General features: G+C 49.8%; 1 long non-coding RNA gene across 1 annotated transcript; it reads right to left on the bottom strand.

The window, feature by feature from the left end:
• Positions 1-17: 17 nt before the first annotated feature.
• LOC148007291 (uncharacterized) lies at positions 18-735 on the bottom strand. The gene is made up of 3 exons (XR_015650244.1): positions 444-735; positions 232-343; positions 18-147 (listed from the first exon to the last, which is right to left on the bottom strand). It is a non-coding gene; the product is annotated as an uncharacterized LOC148007291 (long non-coding RNA).
• Between the last annotated feature and the right edge of the window lie 15,790 nt (positions 736-16,525).

Genomic DNA, 16,525 nt, shown 5'->3' with positions numbered 1-16,525 from the left:
GTAGGCGCTTTACCTACCTGTAAATCTAGGCACCACGTTTGTTCCTAGTGCTCAGGGAGGCCAGAGGAGGGCATCCGATCTCCTGAACCCGGAGTGACAAAAGATCCCAAGAGGCAGTGTGGGTGTTGGGAGTTGAACCTGGGTCCTCTGGAAGAACAGTCGGTGCTGTGAATCACCAAGCCACTCTCCACTCCCCCTTAAAAAGACTGGGTCTTGTCAGATGGTACCAACCTACACCTTTAATCCTAACACTCAGGAGGTGAAGGCAGGAGGGTCTCTGAGTTCAAGGCCAGCCTGGTCTACGGAGTGAGTCCCAGAACAGCCAGGGCTGCACAGAGAAACCCTGTCTTGGGGAGAGAAAAAAAAAAAGCGAGTGTACTTCACCCACCATGCCTGGCTCCTTCCACTGCTCCTGGAAGCCTGTATGCTGTCTGTCCATGTACCTGGCCTCCCTAATGCTTGCTGCTCTTCCTGGTGCTTCCCAGCCTTGTAGCTCGTGGATGTCTCCTCACATGCATCTCTGCTTACACCTTGCCCCAGACTCAGGTCAGCTCTGTCCCCAGGCTCTGGTTTTCATGCCCTGTAAAGGTCCCAAGTCTGTTACTATACTGCCTGTTCTCCACGGCCCTCAGGACAGACCCCTATCTGAGACCACCAGGTCAAGACAGCAGATGGATCTCCCCATTGCCCTCCTTGCTCTAGGGGCACTGGCTGGAGGGGCCCACTCAGGGTGTGGCTGTCAGTTCTTAAGGACAGGCTGTTCGGGAATGTAGTCCACCTTCCTGCCCCTCCCTTGCCTGTTGGGTCTAGTTTTCCTGCCTGGCTGAGAGCCCAGACCTGGGGGTAAGGTAGGGGGCCCTGGAAGAGGCTGGGCTGATTGGTTTCTGGGAGTGTCTCAGCATCCCTGTCTCTGTTTCTTCTCTCAGTCTCCCTCCAATCTCTGTGTTCCTTCCTCTGTTATCTGTACCTGCTTTTTCCTTCCTGTTACCCTCTGCCTCTGTCTTCATTCTCTCTCTCTTCTTCTCCTTCAGACCCCCCCCCACCCCCATCCCCAACACCACTCTTTCCCTCTCTGTACGTTTCTAGGTCTGAAGTTTTATTTTTATTTTATGTGTGTGAGCGTTTTGCTTGCATGTGTATCTCTGTGAACCATGTGCGTGCCTGGTGCCCGGGGAGGCCAGAAGAGGTCATCACATCCCGTGGAGCTGTAGATATGGATGACTGTAAGCCGACACATGGACGCCAGGGGCTCGGACCTGAGGTCTATAAGAACAAGTGCTCTTAACTCCTGAGTCGTGTCTCCAGCACCCCCCACCCACCCAGCCACTCAGCCACCCCCTTTCAAAGACAGGGTCTCAGGCCTTCCAGGCTGGTCTGGTCTGCAACAACTTATGTAGCCGAGGGTCACTTGGGACTCCTGATCCTTCTGCTTCTACCTCCTAAGTGCTGGGCTTACCGGCGTGTGTCAGCAGAGCTTCTTGTTCAGAGCCGGGTAATGGTGCCACAGGAGCCTGCGTGTCAGCTAGCCAAGGACTGTGCTGACTGACCAGCAGCCCCAGCCCTGGTCTCCACCTCCCCATCTGTCCTCCATCAGGTCTCCGTAGCATCCTCCTCCTCCCCGTCTGCATTCTCTGTGCAGGAACTAGGTGACACAGGGCTTCGGAACAACAGCCTCACTCAGAGGGGCAACTGCTCCGGAGAGTGAGACATTCTTGCCCAGCCCACTAATAGGCTCCCCAGATTAGAGTCTAGGTTTCCCTCCCACTTCCTGTCCCTCTTTTCACTGTATTGGGCTGTACCCTGAAACGCCAGCTTTTGAAGCCCAGGATCTTTTTTTTTTTTACATTAAATTTAATTTTTTTACTTATTCACTTTACATCCCACTCACTGCCCCCTCCCAGTCACCCCTTCCCACAATCCTTCCCCCTTCCTTCCTCCTCCTCCTCTGATCAGGTAGGGTCCCCTGGGTTCCCTCCCACCCTGGCGCTTTAAGTCTCTTTGAGGGTTGGCTTCTCCTCCCTCATTGATGCCAGACAGGGCAGCCCACCTAGAAGAACATATCCCACGTACAGGCGACAGCTTTTGGGACAGCCCCTGATCCAGTTGTTCCGGACCCACATGGAGGCCAAGCTGCACATCTGTTACACATGAGCAGGGAGGCCTAGGTCCATCCCGTCTGTTCTTTGGTTGGTGGTTCAGACTCTGAGAGTTCCAAGGGTCCAGGTTAGTTGACTCTGTTTGTCTTCCTGTGCAGTCCCTGTCCCCTTTGGGGCCTGCAATCCTTCCTCCTATTCTTCATACTTATTTATTTTTAAACCCTCTGTTTGTATTCGAAATCATTCTAATTTATTTTTTAAATCAATTTTTATTAGCATATGTTGTACATATTAACAGGTTTCTTTATGACATTTTCATATATATATATATATATATATATATATTCATACATACTGTCTTAGTCAGGGTTTCTATTCCTGCACAAACATCATGACCAAAAAGCAAGTTGGGGAGGAAAGGGTTTATTCAGCTTACACTTCCACACTGCTGTTCATCACCAAAGGAAGTCAGGACTGGAACTCAAGCAGGTCAGGAAGCAGGAGCTGATGCAAAGGCCATGGAGAGATGTTACTGGCTTGCTTCCCCTGGCTTGTTCATCTTGCTTTCTTATAGAACCTAAGACCACCAGCTCAGGGATGACACCACCCACAAGGGTCCCTCCCACCTTGATCACTAGTTGAGAAAATGCCTTCCAGCTTGGTTTCATGGAGGCATTTCCTCAAGGGAGGCTCTTTTCTCTGTGATAACTCCAGCTTGTGTCAGGTTGACACATAGAACCAGCCTGTACACACACATACATACATACATACATACATACATACATACATACATATGCGCACGCACACACACACACAGTACATTTTGAGCATATCCTTTTATTCCTTCACGTCTCTCACCCTCACTGATCCCCTCTTCCTAGCTAGTCCTCCCACTTTACTGCCCATTCATTCATTCATTCATTCATTAATTCATTCATTCATTTCGGTCAACCCGTGAGTCTCCTGTAGATCTTCAGGGAGCGGCAGGGCCTACCTGCTTCAAAACTCCTACCCCTTCAAAAGCAGGGACTTTTTTTTCCAGACAATTAAAAAAGTGTTGGATGTGTTCATGTGTGTACACGTGTTTGAGGGTGTGTATGAGTGGAAACCAGAGGCTCATGTTGGGTGTCTCTTCTCCATTGCTTTTTTTTTTTTTTGAGACATTTTCTTTCATTGAACCTTCCAGACTCAGCTGAATCAGTTGGTTAGCATCAGGGATGCCCTGTCTCTGCCTCCTTGGCACTGGGGTTTAGGCACTAGGCATTTGCCACCGTGCCTAGCTTTTCTCTTTCTTTTAAAGATTTATTTATTTATTCATTTATTTATTGTATGAATACACTGTAGCTGACTTCAGACACACCAGAAGAGGGCATCAGATTCCATTTCAGATGGTTACGAGCCACCATGTGGTTGCTGGGACTTGAACTCAGGACCTCTGGAAGAGCAGTCAGTGCTCTTAACCACTGAGCCATCTCTCCGGCCCACGTGCCTAGCTTTTACATGGGTGCTGGGGGTGGAATTCATATCCTCATGCATACACAGCTAATTTACAGACTGACCTACCTCCCTAGAACTGATCTTGACCATTTTGGGGCAGGAGGTGGGTTCAAGACAGGGTTTCTCTGTGTAGCCCTGGCTGTCCTGGAACTCACTCTGAAGACCAGGCTGTCCTTGAACTCAAAGATCCACCTGCCTCTGCCTCCTGGGTGCTGGGATTAAAAGTGTGCACCATCACCACCTTTTTTATAGTCTTGACCATTTTTTTTAAAGATTTATTTAATGTATAGGAATACACTGTAGCTGTCTTCAGACACACCAGATCTCATTACAGATGGCTGTGAGCCACCATGTGGTTGCTGGGAGTTGAACTCAGGACCTCTGGCAGAACAGTCGGAGCTCTTAACCGCTGAGCCATTTCTCCAGCCCGTCTCACTGTGTAATGCAGCCTGGCCTTCAGTTCTCCATCCTCCTGCTGTAGCCTTTCGAGTGCTGCGATCACAGGTAGGTGCCACCATGCCAGGTTTGTGTTGTCCATTTCTGTACCTCAAGCAGCTAAAAGAACATGCTGTGAGACTAAGCCTCTTGTTTCCCCTGATCCTAGCTCATTGCTTGGCTTCGGCCCACCTGTGTTCCTTCCCTTCCCCTCTCAAGCCTCCGCCTGTTTCAGTTACTTTTCTGTTTCTGTGATATGACAACATGACAGGAGGGTTTATTGGGGCTTAGGGTTCCAAAAGGACAATAATCCGTCTTTGTAGGGAAGCACGGCAGCAAGCAGCAACATGGCACCTGGAGCAGGTGCTGAGAGCACAGGGCTTGAACTGCAAGCAGGAATGGAGAGCTCACTGGGACTGGTGCCAGTCTTTGAACACCCAAAGCCCACGTCCAGTGGCATGCTCACTCCAGCAAGGCCCTCACCGCCTAAGCTTTCCCCACCGCCACCACCAGTGGAGGAGCTAAAGGCGCAGATGCTGGAGACTATGGGGAACATCTCCTTCAACCCCCCACACCATGCTGTGGTCCTTCTTAGAAGACGGTCTCTGTTTTTAGAATGTCTGTGGCTCCCTCTCCGTGGGCACACCGCTCGCCACCTCACCCCACCCCGTCTCCCTTTTTCCTCACACCTTTCTTTGCCCACTGGCTGCCCTTTCTCCTCAGCTCACACCCAGTGTAACAGGGCAGCTGTGTGGGGAGTGTTTTTGGCAGAGTCCAGTAAGGTTGTCGTGCCTCATTAAGCCCTTAGCTGAAGGGGAGGCCAAGCTGGATGTTTAAGATGTTAACTGCTAGGTCTGCAGATCTTTAGATTGGCTAAACCCAGGCTTTCTGGTCCCCTTCATAGCCCTTTGTAATAATCCTTAGTGTTTTCTTCCCACACTGAGGATACAGCCTCAGGTTTTGTACTTCCCCTCACCCCGCAGGGTTCATGGGGCTGGGGATGTGGCTCAGTGGTTAAGAACAAAGGACCCAGGTTTGGTCCCCAGCATCTGCCTGGTGGCTCACAACTGCCTGTGACTCTAGTTTCACGGGCGTCGGACGCCCTCTTCTCCCCACTGTAGGCAGCAGATATGCACGCGGTGAACATAAATGCATGCAGGCAAAATAGTCATGACACATAAAATAAATTATTTTAGGAGACTTTTTTTAATTTAATGTGTGAGTACACGGTTGCTGTCTTCAGACACACCAGAAGAGGGCATCGGACCCCATTACAGATGGTTGTGAGCCGCCATGTGGTTGCTGGGAATTGAACTCAGGACCTCTGGAAGAGCAGTCAGTGCTCTTAACCCCTGAGCCATCTCTCCAGCCCTAAAATAAATCTTGGAACTATTTATTTTTATTATGTTTAAATTATGTGTGTGTTCCTGTGTGTGCATATGAGTGCAGGTGATCAGAGAGCTCAAAAGAGGGCACCAGACCCCCAGAGCTGGAGTTACAGGCAGTTTTGAGCCATGGACATGATGGCTGGGGAACAAACTAAGGTCTTTTGAAAAAGCAGCAAGTGCTTTTAATCTTCAAGCCACCTCTCCAGCCTGCACCGCGTGCTTTCTAAGCAAGTGCTGTCATAGCTGCATCGTCTGCAACCGCCATGCCACGGAACTACTGAAGATCTCATCGGTGGATTCTGGACGCATCCCCCGCCCTTCTAATTAGTTTTTTCCCATTGCTGTGACCAAATACCTAACGTGAGTCATTTAAGAAAGAAAGGCCAGAAAAGGGCATAGAAGCAGATTCCTGGAGCTGGAGTTACAGGAGGTTGTGAGCCGTCCGATGTGGGTGCTGGGAACCAAACTTAGTCCTCTGCAAGAGCGGCAGGCGCTCTTAACTGTCGAGCCATCCCTCCAGCCCCCAGACACATCTTTAAGTCAGAATGTTCTGCGTCCGGTCCCTGACGTCTCCTCTTTACCTCACAGTGTAAAATACATTGAGTTCATCCCCCAAAGTCCCTCTAACCTTAGCAGCTTCAGAACTCTTCAAAAGTCCACTTCCTCCTCCTTTTGTTTTGGGATGGGTTCTCTCCTTGGCTGACCTGTTATTCACAGGAATCTGCCTGTCTCTGCCTGTCTTTGCCTCCGGAGAGCAGGGATTAAAGGTGTGCTCCGCAGTGACTGGCCAAGACTCAGTCTTCAACTTAAGCACCTATAAAATAAAAATTTAGAAAGCTGGATCTGGGGGTCTGGCCTTTAGAATGTGGACCCCCCAGGACCCACATAGATGCTTGGTGGATGTGGGGTCCATGTGTAACTCGGTGCTCAGAAGGTGGAGATGAGGACCCCAGAGCAAGCTGGCTGACTAGACTAAACCACTAAGCTCTCGGTTAAACCGAGAGACCCTGCCGCCATGAATAAAGTGGCTCGTGGTTGAGGAGAACTCCCAGTGTCGACTTGGGCCTCCACACTCATGTATAGACGCACGTGAAAACGTGCGTACACATACATGCACAGCACATGCAGGTGCATGCCAAAAATATTAAAAAAAAAACGTTATATACTTTCAATATACAATGGCATATATTAGACACTCGCCATTTGGGGTGGGGAAATGAGGGCATTAGTGAGAGGAGGCTAGACCGAAGCAACACCCGAACCCATCGGGAAAACCACTAAGCCCCGAAGCACCGCACCGTGTTTGGAATCCAGAGCGGCGGTTCTTTTTTTTTTTTTTTTTTTTTTTTTTGGTTCTTTTTTTTTTTTCCGGAGCTGGGGACCGAACCCAGGGCCTTGCGCTTCCTAGGTAAGCGCTCTACCACTGAGCTAAATCCCCAGCCCCCAGAGCGGCGGTTCTTAACCTATGGGTCGTGACCCACACAGGACCTACTTATCAGATGTTTACATTTTGATTCATAACGACAAAGATTATAGTTATGAAGTAGCAATGAAGTGATTTTATGACTGGGGTGGGTCACGACAGCCTGAGGAACCGCAAAGGATCGCAGCGTTAGGAAGGTTGAGAGCCGCTGGTCTAGGGCTTGTGGCAGGGTCCTGTGGGCTCTGAGAGCTTGGTAGGCCTGTTCCTCTAGTTCTGTTCCCTGCCGCAGGCTGTACTCCTCGGCTGCAGCTCTCCTCCCTGAGTCCTGTGTGTCTTCAGTCTCCCAGGGATGCCACAGTCACTCAGGATTCTTTCTCATGTGGCGTCTCCTGGGGCCTCTGGGTGGGGACTTTCAAGTTCTGCTGCCAGATCCAGATATTGTCTTAGGGTCTCTATTGTTGGGACAAAGCACGGTGACCAAAGGTGACCAAAAACAACTTAGGGGAAAAAGGGTTTGTTTCAGCTTAGAACTCTCAGGTCACACTGAATTGTTGGGGAAGTCTGGGAAGCAGCTGAAACAGAGGTGGTAAGAGGAATGCTGCTTACTGGCTTGCCCGCCATGCTCAGCCTGTCTTCTTATACGCCCCCCAGGACCACCTGCTCAGGGGTGGAACCATCCACAGTAGGCTGGGCCCCCTCACATCAGTCAGTAATTAAGAAAACGCCCACAGGCCAATCTGATGGAGGCAGTCCCCCAGTCAAGCTTCCCCTTTCCCAGATACCCACCCTTTCCAACAGCTGTAGTGGCTTCTGTGGGTCTGGGAAGCTGAACCTGGCGAAAGGCTGGTCAAGGCAGTTGTTACAAAGCAGGGAACCCTTTGAATGGCTTTCTCAGTACTCAGCCTCTCTCCTTTCAAACGAATTAGTATTTGCTCAGATCGGAGCCTTCTGTGGGTGGGGTTTTGTATCCAGGACACTGTCAGGAAGAGCACAAGGTGAAGAAGGTGAGGATTTTGTTTTTCTTTTTAAAAAATAATTTATTTTTATGTACACTGGTGTTTGTCTGCACGTATGTCTGGGTGAGGGTATCAGGTCCCCTGGATCTGGAGTTACAGACAGTTGTGAGCTGCCATGTGGGTGCTGGGGTTTGAACTCAGGACCTCTGGATGAGTAGTCAGTACTCTTAACCACTGAGCCCTCTCTCCAGCCTTGGGAGTTTGTTAGCTCTACTCTCTTTAAGAATTACCAATGCGATGGGGTTGGGGTTTGGCTCAGTGGTAGAGCGCTTACCTAGGAAGCGCAAGGCCCTGGGTTCGGTCCCCAGCTCCGAAAAAAAGAACCAAAAAAAAAAAAAAAAAAAAAAAGAGAGAGAGAGAGAGAATTACCAATGCTGGGCTGGAGAAATGGCTCAGTGGTTAAGAGCACTGACTGCTCTTCCAGAGGTCAGGAGTTCAATTCCCAGCAACCACATGGTGGCTCACAACCATCTGTAATGAGATCTGGTGCCCTCTTCTGGCCTGCAGTCACATATGCAGGCAGAATGCTGTACATAAAAATAAATGAATTAAAAAAAAAATTACCAATGCTTTGTCTGCACCCTCCTTGTTGGGGACTATAAACTCTCTTTCTTTTCTTCTGCCAAACTGCACATTTTCTCATATATTTTAGTTCTTCACACTGTAGATGTGAGTGAACGCAGTCCTCACGCTACAGATGATGCTAATGCTAGCTTAGAATTTCCTTCAGTAAAGTAGTGAATTACTTAAAAAACAATACTTATTCACTCATTTGTTTGTTTTGAGACAGGGTCTCGCTGTGTAGACCGCACTGGCCTTGAACTGAGAGATCACTCGCCTCAGCCTCCTGATTGCTGAGATTAAAGGCATGAGCCACTTGGCTGTTTTTATTTTTATTTATTGATATGTTTGTGTGTCTGTGAGCATGTATGTCATGTGTGTGCAGTGCCTGATGTGGCCAGGAGAGGGCATTAGAACCCCTGCAGCTGGAGCCACAGGAGGTCAGCTGTGCGACTCGGGTGCTGGGAACTGAACTTGGGTCCTTTGCAGGATCAGTACACACTCTTAGCCACTGAGCCATATCTCTAGCCCAAGTCTATTACTTTTCAATTCAGCCTCCTCCAAAAAGTTAAGGTCTGGGTAGAATCCAGTTAGAGTCTTAGATGGAATGGGTCTTAGATAGGCTTATTATGACTGATGAAACACCGTGACCAAGAGCAACCTGGGAAGGAAAGGGTTTCTTTGGCTTACATATTCAGACTCACAGTCCACTGAGGAAAGTAAGGCAGGAACTCAAACTGAGTTGGGGCCTGGAAGGAGAAGCTGATGCAGAGGCCACGGGAGGGGTGCTTCGTACTGGCTTGCTCCTCATGGCTTGCTCAGCCTGCTCTCTTATAGAACTCAGGACTGCCAGCCCAGGCATGGCAACACACACTCTGGGTTGGGCCCTCCTCCATCAATCACTAGTTAAGGAAATGCCCTACAGGCTTGCCTATGACCAAACCTTACAGAGACATTTTCTCTACAATTGCAGAAATAGATCCCTATAGACGAGGGCATCTATTCCCGTGCCAGTTTGTTTTTTCTTTTTTTCGGAGCTGGGGACCGAACCCAGGGCCTTGCGCTTGCTAGGCAAGCGCTCTACCACTGAGCTAAATCCCCAACCCCACAGAGACATTTTATCAATGAAGGCTCCCTCCTCTCAGATGACTTTAGCCCGGGTCAAACTACCCAGCACAGAATATATGTAACCAATGGTTTCCAGCCCAATCCTCAATAGATCCCCAGTTCCCCTCTAAAACAAAAACAGACCGTTAGAAACTGCTTTCACTGGAGCGCACCCACTCTCAGGTTGGCCTACAATGTAAGCAGGGATGGGAACTTGGCCTCACTGCTGCCCTCACTCATGTCTCTCATGTCTGCCTGCAACACGATACTGTTTTCCTTCAGCTTTCCTCAGGAGTTAACTTGGCATCCACATAGATCATCCTTCAAGGGACAGTGATTGTTCATGAGGGCGAGGCTGCACCTGGGACCGCAGTGATCATTTTGTAGGTGTCAGAGCCCTCGGGTCAAGGATGGCAGAGACACAGACTTCATTAGAGCCGCCTTGCAGAGTGAGAACTGAAGAAGCCAGGAGCTAGACCACACCCTGACCTTGTTTAGCCTAAAGCTAAGGTCAGTCCCCGATGAATGGGAACGGGCACAGGGAACACCACAGGGAACACCGATGTCTCTGTTTATTTCTTCTCCCACGTGTGGCCACACTATGTAAACCTGTCACTTTTCCTATTGGCCTATTGTGGAAGAGCAGATGAGCCTCGATTTTTTGCGTGTATGTGTTTGTTCATTTGTTTGTTTGAGACAGGGCCTCACTATGTAGACCAGGCTGGACTCCTAGAGATCCACTTGCCCCCGTCTCCTGAGTGCTGGGGTTAAAGGCTGTGCCTTTAATAGTTTCCCAGCACCCACATGGCAGCTCACAGCCATCCATGACTCTAGTTCCAAAGGCCCTAACCTCCACGGGAAGCGGGCATACGTGCCGTGCACAGGCATGCCGAGGCGGAACACTCAAACAGAAAACAAAATAAATATAATAAAAGCAAAGCAAACAACCCAATCCAAACTTTGTGAGCCTAGCATCCATCCCTGTCCTCATCTATTTCAGTAGTCTTTTTGGTCTTTTTTTGGTCTTTCAAACTCCTTCCAAGATGGCCACCTCTACATTTCCACAAACCTGTCCACGAGGCCATCGAGCCACATGTCCTCGAGTCACAGCGTTGGCAGTGCTCCATGTGACTCCTTTTCCCTTTTTTATTTCTTGTTCCTGTGACCAGACATCTGGAGGAAGCATGTTGAGGAAGAAAGGGGCTGTGCCCTGAATAGAATGACAAGCAAGTGGGGAGAGAACAGGACCCAAACAGGCCTCAAGTCTTAAAGCTAAGACTAGCACAAGCCAGACGTGGCGGCTCTCACCTTTAATCCCAGCACTCCAGAAGCAGAGGCAGTGGACCTCTGAGTTTGAGGCCAGCGAGTTCCAGTCTGGTGTATAGAGTGAGTTCTAGGACAGTCAGGGCTACACAGAGAAAACAAAACAAAACAAAACAAACACACAGCCCCAAACAAAAAACATTTCAGCATTCTCGCAGGGAGGGGGCGATGGCCGTTGGTCAGATCATTTTCCTCTGTCCTTGGTGAGCCAATGGCCCGAATGACCTCAGATCAGAATGTGTTTCTCCCAGCCCAGGTTGTTGGCAACGGGGCTTGATCCACAGTTTGAGGGATGCGGTCCATCATGGTGGGAACGTGATGTAAGCTGTCACGTTGCCTTCACAGGCAGGAAGCAGGAGACATGAATGCTGGGGCCCTGTTCATTTTCTTTCCCCTATGTTCGGTGTAGGACCCCAGCCCATGGGGATGCTCCGTGTGCCTCCTGGGTGATCATAAATCTCATCAAGTTGACAATTGTGGTTTGAATGTGAAACGTCCCTCACGGGCTTAATTATTCGAATATTTAGCTGCTGGCTGGTGGTGGTGCTGTGTGGGAAGGTGGTGGAGCCTTGCTGGAGGGAGTGGGTTACTGGGGGAGGCCTTGAGGTTTTCTAGCCTGGCCCCATTTTCTGTTTGTTCTTTGCTTCTTGACTGATGACATATTATCAATAGCCAGATCCCCACTCTGGCCACCATGCCTTTCCACCCAGGACAGAACGTATCCCCTCAAACTGTAAGCCAGAAGAAACCCTCTCTCCCCTTAGTTGCTTCTTGGTGAATAATTAATACCACAACCAAGATTTGGTGATGATGACTATTACATCAGAGCCTGGCATGGTGGCACGTGCCTTCTACCCCACCATCCAGGAGGCAGAGGCAGACAGATATCTATGAGTTTAAGGCTAGCCAGGACTACATAGTGAAACCTTTTTTCAAAAACAAAACAAAACAAAACAAAACAAAACAAAAACAACTAAATAAAAATTACAGGGTACTGGAGAGATGGCTCAGCGGCTAAGAGCACTGACTGCTCTTCCAGAGGTCCTGAGTTCAAGTCCCAGCAACCACATGGTGGCTCATAACCATCTGTGATGGGATCTGATGCCCTCTTCTGGTGTGTCTGAAGACAGTGACAGTGTACTCATATAAAATAAACACTTTAAAAAATTACAAATGTTAGCTATGATATTTCCCTTAGTCTCCTGTTGTGAGTATGTCTGTCTGAAAGAGGGGCAGGGACAGCTCTACGTAAAAGCCTGCTCTCATGTTTTGGAGAAGAAAAAGAGAGACCTGGGTCCTGGATGACTAAGACTTGGCTCAGTAATATACCCTTCTTTTTGCACCTCCCTGCCCCTCTACAAAACCTTTTGTGTCCTCGAGCTCTTCAAGATGGTGCTTTAAGGCAACTTCTTCACTTCTTCCTGATATTGCTGGCTCTTGAATGAACTTGTCTCCTACCACTAGGTTTCTCCTGAATATCGGCCCTGGCATGCTAGGCAGTCAGATTTCTATTTCCAGGATAGCAGACTTTGGTAACCAAGGTTTCTCTCTTCTGCTCTTGTGACTTCTTTTCTCCGTCTTTGTAGTGTCCCCCTGCCCCCAACTCCCAGGTGAAGTGGAAATTTCTGGTTCCCATGGAGACTCAGTTGTGTCATGTGATGTTTTCCTGTCTTATAAGAGGATGCTTTGCTTAGGCTGACACTTGAGAGGGAGCGTGGTGTTTAGAAAGAGCGTAGATATAACCTCGCGGAGAGCGAGGCGCACTCTGGCATTGCTTTGCCATGCTTGCCTGGCCTCTTTGCCGATCTTTGCTTGTCATGGTTCTGTAGCACTCCGGAGAACTTCCCGTGGTATCCCGGCTGCTACTTGTCCCTTCCATGGACTTGTGCTGACTGGGGGAACCTTGTGTGGAGCCTCTGCTACTGAGTATCATGTTTGGTGCTTTGGACTGGACTGCCGATATTCTGACAACAAAGATTGGAATCACCCCAAAGAGCTGCTTCTAAACAGGTTCACATCCCCTGTTGCCTATTAACCTTTCTCTCTCCCTACCTCTGGTAGGTGGGCTAGAAAGGAGGTTGAAGTGTTTAAGAGCCCTAATTAAAGTAGGTTTTGAAAAAAAAATCTAAGCTTACCCTCAGAGGTACCTAAAGCCTGCATAAACCAGATAAATGCTTTATTACTTAGTGACCCAGCTCCTCACTGATAAACTCTTGGCAAGTACTCTAAGTCATGCCTGGGCCCCCTCTGGTAAATTTTGGCTAAGTGCTCTTCCATGGAGACACATCCCTAGCTGATCTTATGCAATCACTAAGCCCTCTTTCCAGCCCCCACTGCTGGCTTTTAGGCAAGTGATTTACCACTGAGCCATGCTCCCAGCCCCTTACTGGGGGATTCTAGGCAGGGTCTCTACCACTGAGCCACACCCACGGCCCCTCACTGGGGGATTCTAGGCAGGGGCTCTACCACTGAGCCACGCCCCCAGTCCCTCACTGGGGGATTCTAGGCAGGGGCTCTACCACTGAGCCACGCCCCCAGCCCCTCACTGGGGGATTCTAGGCAGGGGCTCTACCACTGAGCCACACCCCCAGCCCCTCACTGGGGGATTCTAGGCAGGGGCTCTACCACTGAGCCATACCCCCAGCCCCTCACTGGGGGATTCTAGGCAGGGGCTCTACCACTGAGCCACATCCCCAGCCCCTCACTGGGGGATTCTAGGCAGGGGCTCTACCACTGAGCCATACCCCCTGCCCCTCACTGAGGGATTCTAGGCAGATGCTCAGCTTTTTGGTTTGTTTGTTTGTTTTTGCTTTTTGTTTTGAGACAGGATCTCACTAAGTTGCCCAGTCTGGCCATGAACTTACAATGATGGTGCCTCAGCCTCCCAAATATCTGGGACTGTAGGCTTTCACCAACAGAGCTGACTTCTGAGACTGAGCCTCTCTCACGATTGTAGCCCACGCTGACTTTGAGATCAGAACCACTTGCTCCTGCTTCCCCAGTGCTGAGATTCGGGACCTGTATCACCACGCCCCACTTTCTTTTAGTTATCCCCATGTATTTCTCTTTGTCATCTGTTCCCAGACCTCGTCATGCCTGTTCAGGTTCTGAAGCAGATTCTATGATCGCCCTGTAGGGATTAGGAAATCAATGCCCCACGTCAGGATTATCTATAGCCCTGGCCTAGGCTGTCGTCAGGCTCTGCAGAGCATGTCCTGCCTGACTTCTGATGGCTTTGGGGAGACTCTTCAAGGTAGGCCTCTTCACCTCAGCGCTGCCTGTGTGTGGCTGGGAGCCAGACACACTGTGCCTGCAGCGTGAGAGAAAAGCTACCGTCAGCAGAATGTCACATTGTTAGGGTCTGTGCTAAGCTTTGATGCTTCATGCCTGTGGCTGCATCCCCACCCTCCAGGGAGAAATCGCAGATCAAAGGGGTTGGCTTGTGAGGGGATGGGGAGTGAGAGTCTGCCTTCCTGCTCTTCACCGCCTCCATATGTGGTTCTTTCTTCTCTTCTTTTTATTCTCTCATACACTACATACAGACCACAGTGTCCCCTTCCTCTGCCCCCTCAGTCCCTCCCCCGACCGCGATCCGAATCTCCTCCATTTTCCTTCAAAGCACAGAGAAGTTCCTCCACGGATATCAAGTGAGCACAGCATAACAAGTTACGATAAGCCTAGGTGCAAACACTCACGTCAAGGCTGGGTGAGGCAACCCAGTGGTATGAAAAGGGTCCCAAGCACAGGCGAAGCAGCCAGAGACAGCTCCCATCTTCAACTCCCAACGTAGGGAGTCTCACAAGAACACCAGGCTACTCAAATGAAACATATGCGTGCGGAGGACCTTGCTCAGACCCATACGGGTTTGTGTTTGTCACTTCAGTGTTCCACACATGGCTCTTCTCTTTTCTCTTTCCCTGTCTTTTTGTCGCTGCTGTTGTCTCTAGCACTAGGACTTGAACTCAGAGCATTGCACACGCTAGGCGGGGGCTCTATCACTGAGCCACACCCCTAGCCCCTCACTGGGGGATTCTAGGCAGGGGCTCTACCACTGAGCCACGCCCCCAGCCCCTCACTGGAAGATTCTAGGCAGGGGCTCTACCACTGAGCCACGCCCCCAGCCCCTCACGGGGGGGGGGGCATTCTAGGTAGGGGCTCTAGTACTGAGCCAGGTCCCCAACCTCCTATTGGTGGATTCTTGGCAAGTTCTGTACTGTTGAACAGTATTTCAAGCCTCCTCTCCTCCCTTCCTTCCCCCCTCCCCACATAGGGGTAGGGGGCCAGGATCTAATTGTGTAGGCTTGGTTGGTCTGGAACTCACTATGTAGAGTATGCTGGCCTTGAATTCACCTGCCTGTGTCTGCCTCTCTAACTCTGGGATTAGAGATGTATGGGCCACCACACCGAACGTCCAAGCCCTTTTCTCTTTTGGGACAAGATCTCACTAAGTTGTCCAGGACAGCTTTTGAACTCACTCTATAGCAGAGCAGGTTTTGAATGAATGATCCTTCTGCCCCAGCCTGCGGAGTAATTGAGATTGAAGACCTGGATTACCTGGTGAAGGGGCTCTAAAGGACCAAACATGGTAAACAGGGCTGGCTCTGGCAGGCCTTGCCCTTCTCCCCCATTTCTTCCGCCTTGCTAAAAGCCATTAGATTACATTCCCAAAGCTAGCCTCCAAGGTCTGTTCCCTTATTTGGCCACTTCTTCCTCTTGAGGCTGACTGCCAAGGTCCAGCTATCAATCAAAAGCTCCCTTCTGATGTCTCCATTAACCTGTCCAAGCAAAATTAACATCTCATCCTAACACAGGGTTTTCTCCTTCACCTTTATAACCGACATTTTTCTATGGGTCATGTCTGCCTCCTCTATCCAGAGACAGGCCTTTGTGCTTGAGGACAAATACCCCTTGCCCCTCTCCCTCATTCCCTTCTCTGTCTTCTTCCTTCTCTTCCCCCTCTCCCTCATTCCCTTGCGCCCCCCCCCCCCCCATCCTCTATCTCCTGTCTTCGCCTCTTATTCTCTACACTTGTCTCTCTGGGGCAAATGAATCTTCTTTGAGAACTTGGTCTTGGGTGTCCTGTACCAGTACTGGTCCTTTCAGCAGGTCTATTTCCCTTTTTCTTTGCTTGTGTCTCCTCTCCCCCCTCTTTGGTGTTCTCACTCTCCCATTTCTCTTTCTTCTTCTTCTTTTTTTTAAATCTTTATGTTATATGTATGAATGTCATGCCTGCATTCATGTCTGTGTGACACACGTATGGCTAGTGCCTGTGGTAACTAGAAAAGGCATCAGATCCCCTGGAACAGGAGTGAACTGTTGTGAGCTACCATGTGGGCGCTGGGACTTGAACCAGGGTCCTTTGGAATAGCAGGAAGTGCTCTTAACTGCTGAGCCAACTCTCCGGCTCCCATTTTTCTTTATCTCTACTCTCTCCTGTCTCTGACAATGTTTTCTTTTGTCCCTCTGCAGCCTCTGGTTTATTAAAAGGCGGTGGGTGGTTGGACTTGCAGCGTCTGTGGTGAGTGCACCAGTGTTCCGATTTCAGCTCCGCTCGTTTTGTGATCTTGCACAAACCCCGATGCAGCTTTCTTAGTCTAAGGTTAGTCTGCAAACGTGGGGTAACAATACTTCTTTGTTGTGTAGGGAGAACTAAAGGAGTCATCTAGAGCTCTTTCCTTG

This window comes from Rattus norvegicus, chromosome 1 (genome assembly GCF_021556685.1).
Source record: "Rattus norvegicus strain SHRSP/BbbUtx chromosome 1, alternate assembly SHRSP_T2T, whole genome shotgun sequence".
NCBI lineage: Eukaryota > Metazoa > Chordata > Mammalia > Rodentia > Muridae > Rattus > Rattus norvegicus.
Note: the sequence above shows the minus strand (reverse complement) of the source record. Positions and strands in the feature narration are given on the sequence as shown.